Here is a 14,293-nt window from a genome sequence, read left to right on the forward strand (position 1 = left end):
ACGCCAATTAGCACAAATGGTAAGTTCCGACAGTGCCTACAAGTGTGCCTACTGGCCGCTAAATGGCAATACCGGTTTCATATGTATACACCTGGTAGTATACACTGAAAACACTGAATAAGGTTAGTCAAGATGGCAATGGGAGTATATCGGACAACTCCTGGGCACATTTGTAGAACCGAGTCAGGAAGGTTAAGCCTAGAGATTGAAGCAAGAATGAGAATTTCGAGATATATGGTAGAAATTTTAGGAATGCGAGAGTAGAGATGGCCAAACATATGTCTAAAGGAAGAAATGAGGGGAATAAAGAATGGGAATCCTTCGGCATGGGGTAAAGGGTTACAGAAAGCATGCAGAATTGTAGAGGGTGGAGAGACGCTGTATTGGGCATTCGAAGGGAACCTTGTCAATAAGGTTAACAATAATATAATTAAGGGAGTATAAAAAAGAATAAAGCAGGAAAGACAGTTAGACTGAGTGAAAATAGATAGCTCGAACTACTGTAATGGATAAAGACAATAAAAGAGCAACTTGGGAGAGAAACTTATTGGGATGAAAAAGGGAAAAGTCTAGAGGAAAAGGAGCAGTGGGTGAGGTTAAGATGTGGTAACGTAGGAAAGGCAGGGAAAAGGATACAAGGATACACGTTTAGAATTTGTGGAGAAGCAGAAGAGAACCTGACGCATACGTGTTGATAGATGGAAGGACGGGAATAGAGATCGGGATTTAGAAGAATTGGTCATCGAAACATTTAGGAGAGAGTGGATGAGAGGAGGAATGATTTTGGAAGTTCGACAATTTGTGATGTAGTATGTAAAATCAAGGATATAAATATGTATAAGGGAATGAATTAACTGCTATGTATTCATCTAATGTATTCAACTAGAATTTAACTTTTAATATTTTCTATGTAAAATTGAAAGGGGGATTCATGTAAATTGTTGGGTATTGTAATAGAGGCGGACACATGAAAATTGTAAAGGCTTGTAAAAGTATGCAATGAGGCAATGAATCAATTAAAAGAAAACACTTTTTACTCTCGTGATATTTTCTCATACGGCAAACCATTATTTATTGAGAGCCTTTTAAGTAACGAATGCCCTGTTTCGTGTAAAAATACAATGATTTTCCAGAATTTTAAGATTAAAATAAATTTTTATTTTTTTAACTTAATTCAAACTTTCAGAAGGCAATGTTTTTAATTTGGAGACAGAATCTTAAGAATGTTGCTATATGACCTTAATGTTTCAATAAAGTCAAAAATGTTGAATCATTGCCTCGTCTATTAAACTTTTCTATTTTTAATGTCTTAATGTCATCTTATTCAAGCTGATTCTTATTTAAGGCGAACAATTTTTTATTTTTCTTAACTTTGTTTCAACAAGCAGAAACAAGTCTGTCTCAAAAAAATAGTTGTGTCAGGAAAATCTCGAAACATTGTTGCCGCTCTTCCTTATGGCCGATTTGATGATATGAAAAAATCGAAGGAAGCAATGTTGCCAAATTCACACATATAATAGAACTGACAAAAATTTAAGATTTATCAATGTAAAATTTTTTAATTACATTTTCAGCTGAATTAACTAATTTTTAACCAAAATGGTGATTTTTCAAAAAATAATAATCTTTTGCACAAAAAGAAGAATTTTCTACAAAATAGTTGAATTTGCCAACCGAATCTGAATTTTAAACAAAAAGATTAACTTTCGACCAAGTAGTTAATTTTTAAAATAAATAGTTGATTTTTTATCGCAAATCTAGTCCTATATATGCGCGCGCCAGCGCGTGCTAAATTTTCTACTAATTTTTATCATTTACCCAATTTTCTAATAACTATTTATTTGAGAACATTTTCTGAGCACTTATATTCTTGCAGAAATTATATTCTGAATGAATGAATTCAGTGAATCCATGTAACGTAAAATTTGCGAGTACCATTATTAGTGAGCGTTCACATGTTACGTAACTTTATTTCTAACAATGCTTTTTTAACATTTTTTTAGTCACACAAATATTGAAATTATTTACAAGGAAAAAAGAATTAGAAGTTTTTTTTAGAATGCTATAAATATAAATTTTATTATTTTCATGCGACAATTAGGAAAGATTTTTTATATTTCAGATGTGTTAAAAAGGAATCAAGAAGGTTAAAAAATAAATATTTTATTTTACAGGTGTTTGCGAAATATTAGGGACAATTCGAGCCTTTGCAAAACATATTTAGAACTTTTAGAAGTCCGGAAGCAATAATAAATATTTGATAAATTTTCGAAAAAGGTTCCAAGGTTTGAAATATTTTATATCTATGCAAAACCTCTTAAATTACTAAAAATATTTTTAGTTGCCTCCAATTTTTCTTCAAATTTAAAAAAATTATTTAAAATGTAAAAAAATTAACTTAAAATCTTCCAAGATTTTCTAGGAATTTGAAGAAAATGATAAAAGATTTTGAATATTTCAGATGTATCAAAAAATAATTTGGAAGATAAAAAAATATTTATTTTACAGGATTTTACTAAATATTAGGGAAAATTCAAGCCCTTTTAAAATATATATATGATTTCTAGAAGTTTTGCAGAATTAAAATATATTTTATGAATCTTCGGAAATGCTTGCAAGTCATAAAATATTTTTAATCTCTACAATACCTCTTAAATTTTTGTTAATATTTTTAGCTGAATGCAATTTTTCTTAAAATCTTGAAAAATTATTTAAATTATAAAAAATTATTTGAAAATATTTTAAATTTTCCACACTTTTTATTTTTGTAGAACAATATTAGTGTCCAAACGTTTGGGTTTTTAACGTCTGGGTCCTGTTTTGTTTAAAAACTTTAACATGAAACTTCTTTTTTTTAAATCATCTGCAGTTTAAGAATCTTCTTTATTTTCCTTAAATCTTTGCGATATTTATGGAATTTGATGGCTTAATTTATTTTTTATTTTTTAATGTTACCAAATTGAAACATTTTGCTTTAAAATCATCTACTATTTTTCGAAAATTTAAAGAAATATTTTGAATCGTTTCAAAACTCCTGAATATCTCCCAAATGTACTCAAATTTGTTTCAAGTAATATATTATGGCAAAATTTTTATTTAAAAAGCTTCAAATCCTTTTTTTAAATTTTAGAAAATAATTTGAAACGTTTTGAAATCTTAAGTATAGATTTTTCATTCTCTTGACGCCCTAAAAAATAAAGTTTACCTAAATTTTGTTTATATCCTGAAAAATTAAAACAATTGCCTGAAGGTCTTTCACATTTTTTCAACAAGTTTTGAAGTCTTAAAAACTTAAAGTTGTTCTTTCAAAATTAAATAGTAACTGCTTAAAATTTTCCCACAATTTCTAAAAAAAAAGTTAATCTCAAAATCGTTCAAAATTTCAATTTTACTTTGTATTTTTCTGAAAACTTTACTTATTATTAATCACCTTTTAAACTATTCAAGAAAAAATTAAAATATTGATGTAAATAGTCGATTTATACGACTTTATACTTTATACATCAGAATCATTTGAAAAATTATCTAACTGAAATAATATAATTGTACATAAAAAATTACATTTAATATGCAAATTATATTCAATATTCCATTATATAACCTTTAAGTAAATAATTAATTTATGTTTCTTAAATTTCAGAAACTAAGTTTTAATCTTTACTCACTTTAAGATGCAGAAAAAGTTATTCAACTAATAATCAATTGACCATTTTACAAAAGAAAAATCATTAAAATATAATGCTCTTATAAAACATTTAAATAACATTAACTTTATATATATTTTTTTTAAATTTGAACTTTTATTATTCAAAATTTTATTTAATCATGAACTTTAAAACGAAATCCAGAAAATGTCACTTTTAGTAGAATCAGTTGATAATTAATTAATCAGTTCACAAAATAAAAAGCATAAAACAATTATTTTCATTGAAACATTAACATAATGTTTACATTATATTCTCGTTTAATTTTAAAAACAGCATTTATATACGTCTGATTCATTAATAACCTTTGTAAATAATTTTAACAAATTTGAAGAAAATGTAAAGAAGCAAAATGTTAAGAAAAATATCAGCTAATATAATGAATAGAATATTTCACAACATGAAAAGCCTCAAACAATTTCTTTCATTAAAATAATACATTTATTTTTACTTCATATATATTTTTAACTTACTTCCTTCCTGCAAATTTTAGTTATTAATAACCTTTAATACTTTTTTTTGTAAAAAATAAAAAAACATCTACATACTTTACCGTTCTTTTTTTTCGACCATACCAATTCCACATGAAAGGAGATATTGAACTGAAAATTTGGGTAAATAAAAAAAAGAGACTAAGGAACGTTTATGTACTAATACATTTCCGCAAATACAAAAAAACTGCCAAAATTTTTTTTGTAATTGTAAAAATATAATAGTGTAGAAATGTTTCTTACTCCCTTTTCTTTATTTTTAAAAACTTTCAGCTCAATATTTCATTTCGTTTGGAATTTGTATTATCGAAAAAAATATCTCTAAAGTAGAAATTGGATAAGTGCCACATGCCCTTAGTATAACGGGCAGTCGTCATTTTCTCTACGGCTACTTGTGTATCCTTCCCCTCCCCCTTCCACAATTATAAATAATAAATAAATTAAAATAATAAATATAACTTTCCACTTTTTAAGATATGGTGGACTAATAATTGATTTAAGATAACAAAAGTAAATGTTTGAACAGGTTATTATTATTATTCATAACAATATACTCTTACAATGATAAAGCATTCAGTATGATTAAACCAATGTCTTATAACGAAATACTTATTCAAGTATTCTTTAAAAAATGTTCTTTTTCTTAAATTTAAAGAGATACAAAACTTTGTTAAGGGAAAATTGGTATATGAGAAATCGAGGAAACAATTTCGTTTAGTTCAATGTTTCTCGGAAATCTGTATTCTTACTACTATAAAAAAATGTGCATCAACTTTTTGTCCATATAAGGAAAAGAAAAGTTTAAAAAAAATTTGAATAATTATTCAGCTACAAAGTTTTTTCTTAATTTTGTATTTTTACTACAGTGCGACATTCAAGAGAGAAAAATTTCACTTTCACAGATATAATTGGGTAATTTGAAAAAAAAAAAGGCATTATATTTATGGGGAACATAAAATCGAGGGCCTGAAGCAACTATGAATCCAGTGAGGGGTAGTGTAATTTCACGTTGGAAGGGGAAGGTTACGCAGGTAGTCGTGGAGGAAAAGATGATCGCCCAGCATAACCTGCCCTTATAAGCCAGTGGTCGGCATGCTCCAGGGCAGAGACATGATGTCCAGGGCAGGGACATCATGACTCCATCGTAGTTTATATAGCAGTCGCTCCAGAGTTGGAGTTTAATTTTGGCTCCAAGTAATTTAGAGATTATAAATGCAGATAGCCCACTTACCCGTGCAAAAATTGCCAAATGTGTGCCTTATTTCCGAGTTGGGCCAGATCGGGCACACAATGTTGTGGTTATTAAATTTGGCCCTCTCTCGACCCCGGCTTAGCAGCCAAGCTTGCCAGTAGATGGCCCTCTATTAATTTCGGGGACTAAAGTGGGTTGAGTCCAAATCGCCCAAGTTTCAATGTAAAGTGTCAAGCGTCAAACATATTTCAATTATTATTTGTAAAAGTGAGAAAATAAGTGGGAAAAAATGCCAAAAGTGAGCACAAGACGAGTGCGTAGGTATAGTATACTTCAAAATATTCCTGAATTACGTGTTGAAGACTATAATAAGTAAATTTATTAAGAATGTTAAGATGAAACCTAACCTCGAAATGAGGTTATTTATTTGTAAGAAAAGTAGCAAAAGTAATATTTCATTTGTTAAATGTGAAAACGAATTAGATCAACAATGACGTCCTAAATATATTTATTTTCACGTATTTTTAGGTGATTTGATACAATCGGAATGTGAATACAACCTTCTTATTTATATTCGCTTTTGTAAAAATAACTTGAAGAGTCAGTGCATTATTATAGTCCACTTTTTTCAAAATAAATTTCCACAATTAAGTTCAATATAGAAATTAAAAGCAACTTCAATTTAGAAATTAAAACCAAAAATATATTGCAAAATACTTAAATGGTTTATCATACACAAATTCTGGCTGTTATATTGCGTCGTTTGATTTTAATATTATTTTATTTAAGAATCCCTTTTAATTAAGAATAAGAAAAATAAATAAATATGGGTCCGATCGGGGCCAGGCATGGTTATCTCTGGACGCAGCGCTTGGGCCCCGTTCGGACTTCGCGTTTCATTTCGAGTCTGGCCCCATTTAGATAGCCTGATTTGGTTCAAATTCTACCCGATCTGGCCCCGATCAGATCCCAATCGGAATTTCTGCACGGATAGAGATGAAACTATAAATTAATAACATCCAATCAGGAAGATAAACTAAAAGTAATAGGAACACGTTGTCAAAACACACGCACACACAAGGTTTCTTCACTTTAGAAGACAAAGATTAAAACAAATTATACACAAGCAAATATCGAATTTATCAACAGAAATAGAAAACGATCAAGAATCAAACAGTACAGTAATCACCTTCAGTCATGCCTTGAGGTCTGATTCATTTGCATTACAAGAAACAATCCCAAACTTCTTCACTTCGAACAGAGCACTTTATAAAATATTTAGAAAGTTTAATAATAAAATATCCTCAGGTATTGATGTCATTCAAAATATTACGTTAAAACATGTAACACGTCACTGAGAAAAAGATCTTTTTAATTCAAGCAGAAAGATTTGTTTGAATATATGTTTTTGATTCAACACACCTTCTTTATTTCAATTAATAAAACATTTATTTAATTTCAATATATTGAAAACATTGACATTCATTGAATAAAACAAATTATTTGTTTTATACGATTTTTTTATTCAAATAAATGATTTCACGAATCCGCAGAATAATTTTGTTTAAACGTCTTATAGTTAAATTGAGCTTACAATTGAGTTACATTGAGCGAGCTAGTAAAGGGTTGGTTTTCCACCAATTCAAGAAAGTCCCCAGTTTTATTTCTAAGTAACTTCAGACATGAATCTAAGACGTTTTGAGAAAATTGCTGGAAACCTGGGACCTACCCAGCGATTTAATTGAAATTTTAAATAAAAGTTAGTTTCTTGCTATATTCTTAACCCTATTAAAAAGATTGAAGGCTTTATTTCGAGCTATACGATGTTTAGAGTGTCTTCTTAACTATAGCTACAACTGTCACTATAGCGAAACACATGAGTTATTGGAAAAAAAAATCCTTTTTTGAATCAAAATGAAAATTTATTTAAATTGAACAAAATCTGCAATTAATTTAACAGAAAAAACGTTTAACTTAAACAAGAGTTTTATTTCATTCAAACAAAATATATATTTAAATCCATGACTACTGTTTCTTCTTTAAGAATATGTTAAACAATAGTTTCTTTCCAGAAGAATGAAAAAAATCTAAAACAACTGCTTCACCTAAAAAAGGAATTAATATTAACAACCCAGCAGACTTTCGACCTATAAATTTATTACCAAATATAAGTAAAGTTTTTTAAATTATGATAAAAGATTCACTATTGCATGTATGCGAAGAGAAAGAAGTTATACTGGAATTTCAATTCAGATTCAGAAATAAGCATTCAACAATCTATGCATTAAATAAATTAACTTCGGACGTCTTCAGGTCAATTAACGATAAAAATATGTAGGAGCTTGTTTAATAGACCTGAAAAAAGCTTTTGACGCAGTTTGTGTTAAAGACCTTATTTATAAACTATTGAAGCTAAAATTCCCCAAACACTTTATCAAAATAATTAAAGAAATGATAACATAAAAAAGTTTCATAATGACTGTCGGCAATAAAACGATTGATAAAGTTTTCAAAGCAATAAACTGTCGCCATCAAGGAGCACTGTCGTGATTTGGAAGAACACTGTTCTTATATTCGTTTACGAATTATTAACAATTTATGGTCTAAATATAGAAGCTCAAGAAAGCAATAGCTTTCACAGAGGACATAATTATATAAATCATAGGTAAAAAAGCATAAAAAATACAAAAGGAACTTCAAGATTTATTTGAAAATATTCAATATCATCTTTATGCTTGGAAACCAAAATTAAAAATGCGAAAAGACCATTTTCCGACATCCGCTCAGTTCGGCGAATAGGGACGTAAATAGAAATTGGTAAACTTTTTAAATAAACAAAACAAAGGAGGGGAGAGAGCCGGTCCCAAATAAGACATTAGTAGAATACTTGGGCACTAACATCGACCAATATTTAAGCTTCAATGAAAATGCTGACATTCAACCCGAAAAAGCAGAAAAACATTTGGCAAAACTCAAGAGGTTAGTTTATAATAAACATTTAAATCCTAAAATTAAGATGAGATGTTACACTTTATTAGTAAGGCCAATTTTAACATATGCCTGTTCAATCTGGTATAACGTCAGTTTAAGCATAATGAAAAAATTTAGAGTTTTTGAAAGAAAATGTCTGAGAGTCTGTCTAGGGAAACACAGATCAATATAGTATAATTACAAATGGCATATATCAAATGAAAAAATTTACAACTTGGCTAACATTCATATAATAGATTCACAAATATTGAAAATAACGAGAAACTATTTCGCCAGTACTCGTAAAGTAACAAATAACAGTCTCATTTTTGGAAATTATTACCCAAACGATGCATATTACGAAAAAATAATACAAACTAACCACATTCCACCGGAAGCATTTATGTATTTAGAAAAAAACGGATAAATACAATACAAATATGACGCACCAATTATTTATCACGGCCACAGATGACGAAAACAGAAAGCTTTTTCATATGAAAAAAACCTCGACACAAAAACTCCACATGAAGCATGGAGATATAGAACATGCATAGTAAACAAAGAAAGAAAAAAACATAGGTTAAATAAAGAAAGATATTTTTGGCTTGATGAATAGCTCAATCTTTGATGATCCTATTAATCTTATGAATAACTCAATTACACTGTAAATAAGATAAATATATTAAATACAAAATGTTAGAGTGACAGAAAAAATTATTACATGTAACTTATGTATTGGTAAATGATAATTTTTCATTACCACTACTCAGAATGTTAATAAAGTTAGCATTAAGCAATCACCGTTTCTTCTTATCTTTAAGTTTCCTTGAGTGTTTATTTGGTTAAAGTGTTGTTAATTTCTATTTTATTTTATTTTTATATTTTAGCTAGAAAATAATTATTAAAATATCAATATCTAAATCAAAAAATGAGAAATTAGTTTTATATCAAATTAAATATGCTGACTAAACTTGGATGGGTGACCGTTCGGGAATAGCGCGTGCTGTTGTTATCTTTCTTTTTGTCAATTTTTCATTCTTTTATTATTTTCTAATCCTCTATGCGTCATATTTTCATTTTTTTACCAGCCAGTACTTCTAGAGTTAACCCAATTTATTTTTGTATGGTTTGCAATTTTTTATTTGATCGTTAATACTTTAGAATAGTGTGAGGATCACCTATAAAATATGTTCTCCAAATCTTTTTTGCTTATGGAGCGAATACGTAGACAAAAACATTATATGGTAACAAATTTAATTAGGAGTATCAGAATATTTATCACAACATGACCGTGCGTAATATATTGAACATAATTTGATTCCCAGTGTGTATTATTCGGATAAAATTTCTGCCCACGATTACTTGATAAAATAAATAAAATCATTTTTAATCGTTAACTAATCGTGGAAATGGTGAAATAGTACCGAAAGGAAGAGATTTAATGAAACTTTAATAAGAATTTGAAGACAATTAAAGTTAACACAAAAAATAAAATAAAAAGGACTGACCACAACACGCGGTATTCCCAATCGGTCACCCATCCAAGTACTAAGCGTTCCCAATACTGCTTAACTTCAATGATCAGATGGTATTAGGCGATTATACGTTAAATTTTTTTGTTAAATTGCCAATATTTACAGTTTTTTATATCGTTTTCATAATAAACAATTAATAATATTTTAGGAAAGTAATACTATAAAGACACACTGGTGTGTCTTTAATATTTTTAAATTGAAATGGTGAAAATTGCAATTGATCAACATTTTTATTAATACCTTATCAAAAACACTGATAAATTAATATATTTAAACTAAGCAATATTTAGATATTTATTCTAGAATTAAAGATTTTCAGTAAAGTACAAATTTAAAGGATTAAAATTTAAAGCGTTAAAAATTACATTGAAATTTTTCAAAATTATTATTATTAATTAATATTTTTGATCGTTAAGACTTCTCATTTATATAATTTGAAATTATATACTCACGCAGGTCGGAAAAATTTGGGCAAATTTGGTACAATTTTTGAAAAAGAATATGATGACAATAATTATGGTTATCCTTATCTTCTAGAAGCAAAAGATTTGTTGTGAAAAAAAATAGTTTAAAACCTGTTAAATAACAATTTTGCAGAACTTTACTCAATCAGCTTATTTTTTAATTTAAAATTATCCTCCCTCCTGAATAACCAAATTCTTCTAGCGTTTTTTTAGACGAATTTAGGTTTTAAAAAAATTGTTAATAATAATTTCTTATTCAAAGTAAAATTTTGTTTGAATTTAAAAATTAGTTTTCCTTGGAAGATAATTATCGCGCGCGTTTAATTTTTCACTTGAGCGAAAAACGATTTTTAATACACAACAAAAATTTCGAATAACTATTTATTTTCTAGTACTTTTTAAAGACTTAAATTCGAGCTTAAATTAGATTTTGAGATATGATCGAGAACAAGAAAATAAGTATTATGAGATATTTTTTAAGTTACATAAATATAAATTGCCTTCAATCCTTCATCAAATTCAAAAATGGTTTGTTTTAAAGTTAAGACGTTTTTAAGAATTTGTTTTTATTTTACATGAATTTACAAATTACTAAGAGAAATTTTGATCATTTTAAAAGATATTTAGGACCTTTAGAAGTTTGGAAGAAATTGAAAAATAATTGATACATTTTTTGAAATTTTTTGAAGATATAAAATATTTGTAATCATGTAGAATCTTCTAAAATTTTTGATTATCTTTTAAGCTACTTAAATTTTTCTTAAAAGTCCTTTTAAATCTTCTTAAATCAAAAAAAATAAAACTTATTTCAAACATTTTCGTTGTCTTGAAACTTGTCAAAATTCTTTTAAAAACTTTTAAATTTGTTTCAAAACCTTCAAAAGTCTCAATTTTGTTTAAAACTTTTTTTACTTTCAAATTATTTTTAAATTTTTTCAAAACTTTACAAACTTATAAATATTTTAAAAAGTATTCGAGTTTTGCATCTGCTAAATTGAAAAAATTATCTTCAAATCTTCCAGATCCTTTTTTAACAATTTTGGAAATATTTCGAAATGTTTTGAAATTTTTTCGAACCTCCTCTTAAGATCCATTAAAAAAAATAAAAGATCATTTAAAATTTTCCTAGGAATCTTAAGAAACAGCTGCTGATTTTTTTGAAACCGTACAACATTCTTAAAAAGCTTCTAATTTTTTAAATCTTCAAAGATCTACATTTTCCTTTGGTATTTTTTCAAATTTAAAAAAAAATTAACTGCTGAATCTTCTAAATATCTCTTAAAATGATTCGTACTTTGCCAAAAATTATTTAAAAATTGTTAACCTTTGACACCAGTTTTCCGGCTTTTGAGATAAACAATACAAAAATGTGTTGCAGAATAAACCTTTATGTTAAAAAATATATAAATTATATTATTTGTAATCTCTATATACAAATGTATATTAATTTTATTCAATTTGGAGTTCATTTCAAGAATTCATTCCACGATAAAAATGTAACGGACATTCCACACTATATTTGCCACCAAATTTTTTTTCAAGTGAAATATTTTTTTTCTTGCTTAACACTCAAAAGTATTCGATACGTCTATTTTTATTTCAATATGACACACAAAGTTTACGAGACACTTTTTCAAATATTTCTAAACAAATAAATTTTTTCAAATTGGACCTGTTTTCTTTTTGTTTGTTTATTTTAAAGAGTGGACTAAACGTTTTTCTTGAGCTGGTAAAAATTTGGGAGTGTGTAATCAAATACATTCGAAACAATGAATTTCTGAATATCAATACATTTTGAATATGTTAAATTAACAACATAGAAATATACGATTTTGCAAGTGGATGGTTGTGTTTTCCTTATCGCGCAGACAGTCGAGTCCCAGTCCGAGCTAGTCGCGCTGCGGTACACCTCGCGCGCGCAAGGCGCTATTCAATAATTCCTTGCTTCGAAAGTATTTGACTACCCACTCCCAAACTTTTACCAGATCAAGAAAAACGTTTAGTCCACTCTTTAAAATAAATAAAAAATATTGAAAAAACGGGTCCAAATTGAAAAAAATCTATTTGTTTATAAATATTTTATTTATATTATTAAATTAATAATTAAAGTGGATTTTAGTATACTTTATTCCAAATTTAAAGAAAAGGCCTATATTTTATCTTCTGTATGAATTTTAATATCTTCTTTTAATATTGCAGTATAAGTTATTGAAAAAAGGTACATTTTATTAACATAAAATTTAAAAAAAAATTCTCAAAAAATTTGCGTGTCATATTGAAATAAGAAAATACCTATAGAATATTTTTGAGTGTTAAACAAGAAAAACAATATTTCACTTGAAAAAAAAAATTGGTGGAAAATATTGTGTGGAATGACCCATAAATTTCCTGATTATTTCACTCAAAATAAGTAAAAAAATCTACAACTATTTTTTTCTTTAGTTTCAATAATAATTGTTTCTAAGAAAACATGGAAAAATGGTTACACAATAGCTTGCATAACGGAATCTTTAATCTTAACAGTAAAAATTCTGTATTTTCACAACTGGCCGCTGAAACGACATGAGCCTCCATAGCTCAGGGGTTAGAGCACTGGTCTTGTAAACCAGGGGTCGAGAGTTCAAATCTCTCTGGAGGCAACTTTTTTTATCAAGAATCTCTGATATTTGGAATGTCAACCTTGTACAAAATTATGAGCGAATATGCGAAATTACATACATTTAAAAATATATTATTTAAGAAAATATTTTTTTTATAGGGAATTAAAATTTTTCAGGTTCCTCCCAATGTCTTAAAGTCTCAGAGAGAAATATATATAATAATGGAAAAAAAAACTGGAGAAACTGATGTGGCTCATATGGTACATCACTACATTATCATATGCCCTTCGTTACTTGCTATGTAAGTAATGTCAGTTTCCCCGGTTTTTTCTCCAGAAATATACAATTTTGAGAAATGGTAAAGAACATGAAAAAGGAAGCCTGGAGACTATTATTTTGTTAAAAAATTTTAAAAAATATTATGAGGTCGGTGAAACAGATTTTTTCTTTTTAAATTAAAAATATATATACATATTTTCTAGATGTCTGTTTTCATGTTCTTTACCATTTCTCCAAATTTCAGCGAAAACGTCTATTAATTTTGTTTTAAAAATTAGCGAAACTGATACTTCTCATACGGTAAGTAACTTATTATAACATGTTCTTAATTTCAAGTGGTTTTATTTATCAAGGAAAGATTTTTAATAGGATTAAGGTCATGTCATACTCTCCCGATTCCTACCTTGCCGACATTTTTTGTAACACCTCATCTTCGCGTGAAACGAGGTATCGAGTTGAACATTTTTGAACTTAAATAAAGGGCACTAAGGAACGTATTTGTGGTCTTAAATATTTGAAACTAAAAAAAAAACAGAATTAAAAAACTTTTTTTGAGATTCTAGAAATACAGGACTATGCTCTGAACACATATTCAATCCTTAGTACCCTTCACTTAATTTGTCAAATTTGCAACTTGATATTTTATAATTTTATATCATGAAAACGTGATTTTTTTAATGTCGATAAGGTAGGAATCGGATAAATACAAAGTGAAGTTAATTTCTTAATTAAGGGCATGTGACACAGCTAAATACCTATATTACCGACGACAGTTTTTCAGTTCACTGAATGTTTTTTTTGAACCTAAGAACTTTTTTTGTAAATAAAATATCGAGCTGAAACTTTGGGAAATGTATTAGAGTGCAATAAAGTACGTTTAGGTACTACATTTTGGTAGGAACTTCACTGAAAATTATTTTATCTTTTTTCTGAACCTCAACATTTTTTGAACATTCGAACTTTTTTTATACATAAAATATCGGTCTCAAACTTTGAGAAATGCAATAGCCGAAAGAAAACTACGTTAAAGTACAAAGGTTAATAATAAAAGATGT

The 14,293-nt window shown here is 27.7% G+C and overlaps 1 non-coding gene across 1 annotated transcript; it reads left to right on the forward strand.

Annotated features, from left to right (window-relative positions):
* The first annotated feature begins 12,925 nt into the window (after nucleotides 1-12,925).
* On the forward strand, nucleotides 12,926-12,998 carry Trnat-ugu. The gene has a single exon. It is a non-coding gene; the product is annotated as a tRNA-Thr (tRNA).
* Nucleotides 12,999-14,293: the final 1,295 nt, after the last annotated feature.

This window comes from Belonocnema kinseyi, chromosome 1 (genome assembly GCF_010883055.1).
Source record: "Belonocnema kinseyi isolate 2016_QV_RU_SX_M_011 chromosome 1, B_treatae_v1, whole genome shotgun sequence".
NCBI lineage: Eukaryota > Metazoa > Arthropoda > Insecta > Hymenoptera > Cynipidae > Belonocnema > Belonocnema kinseyi.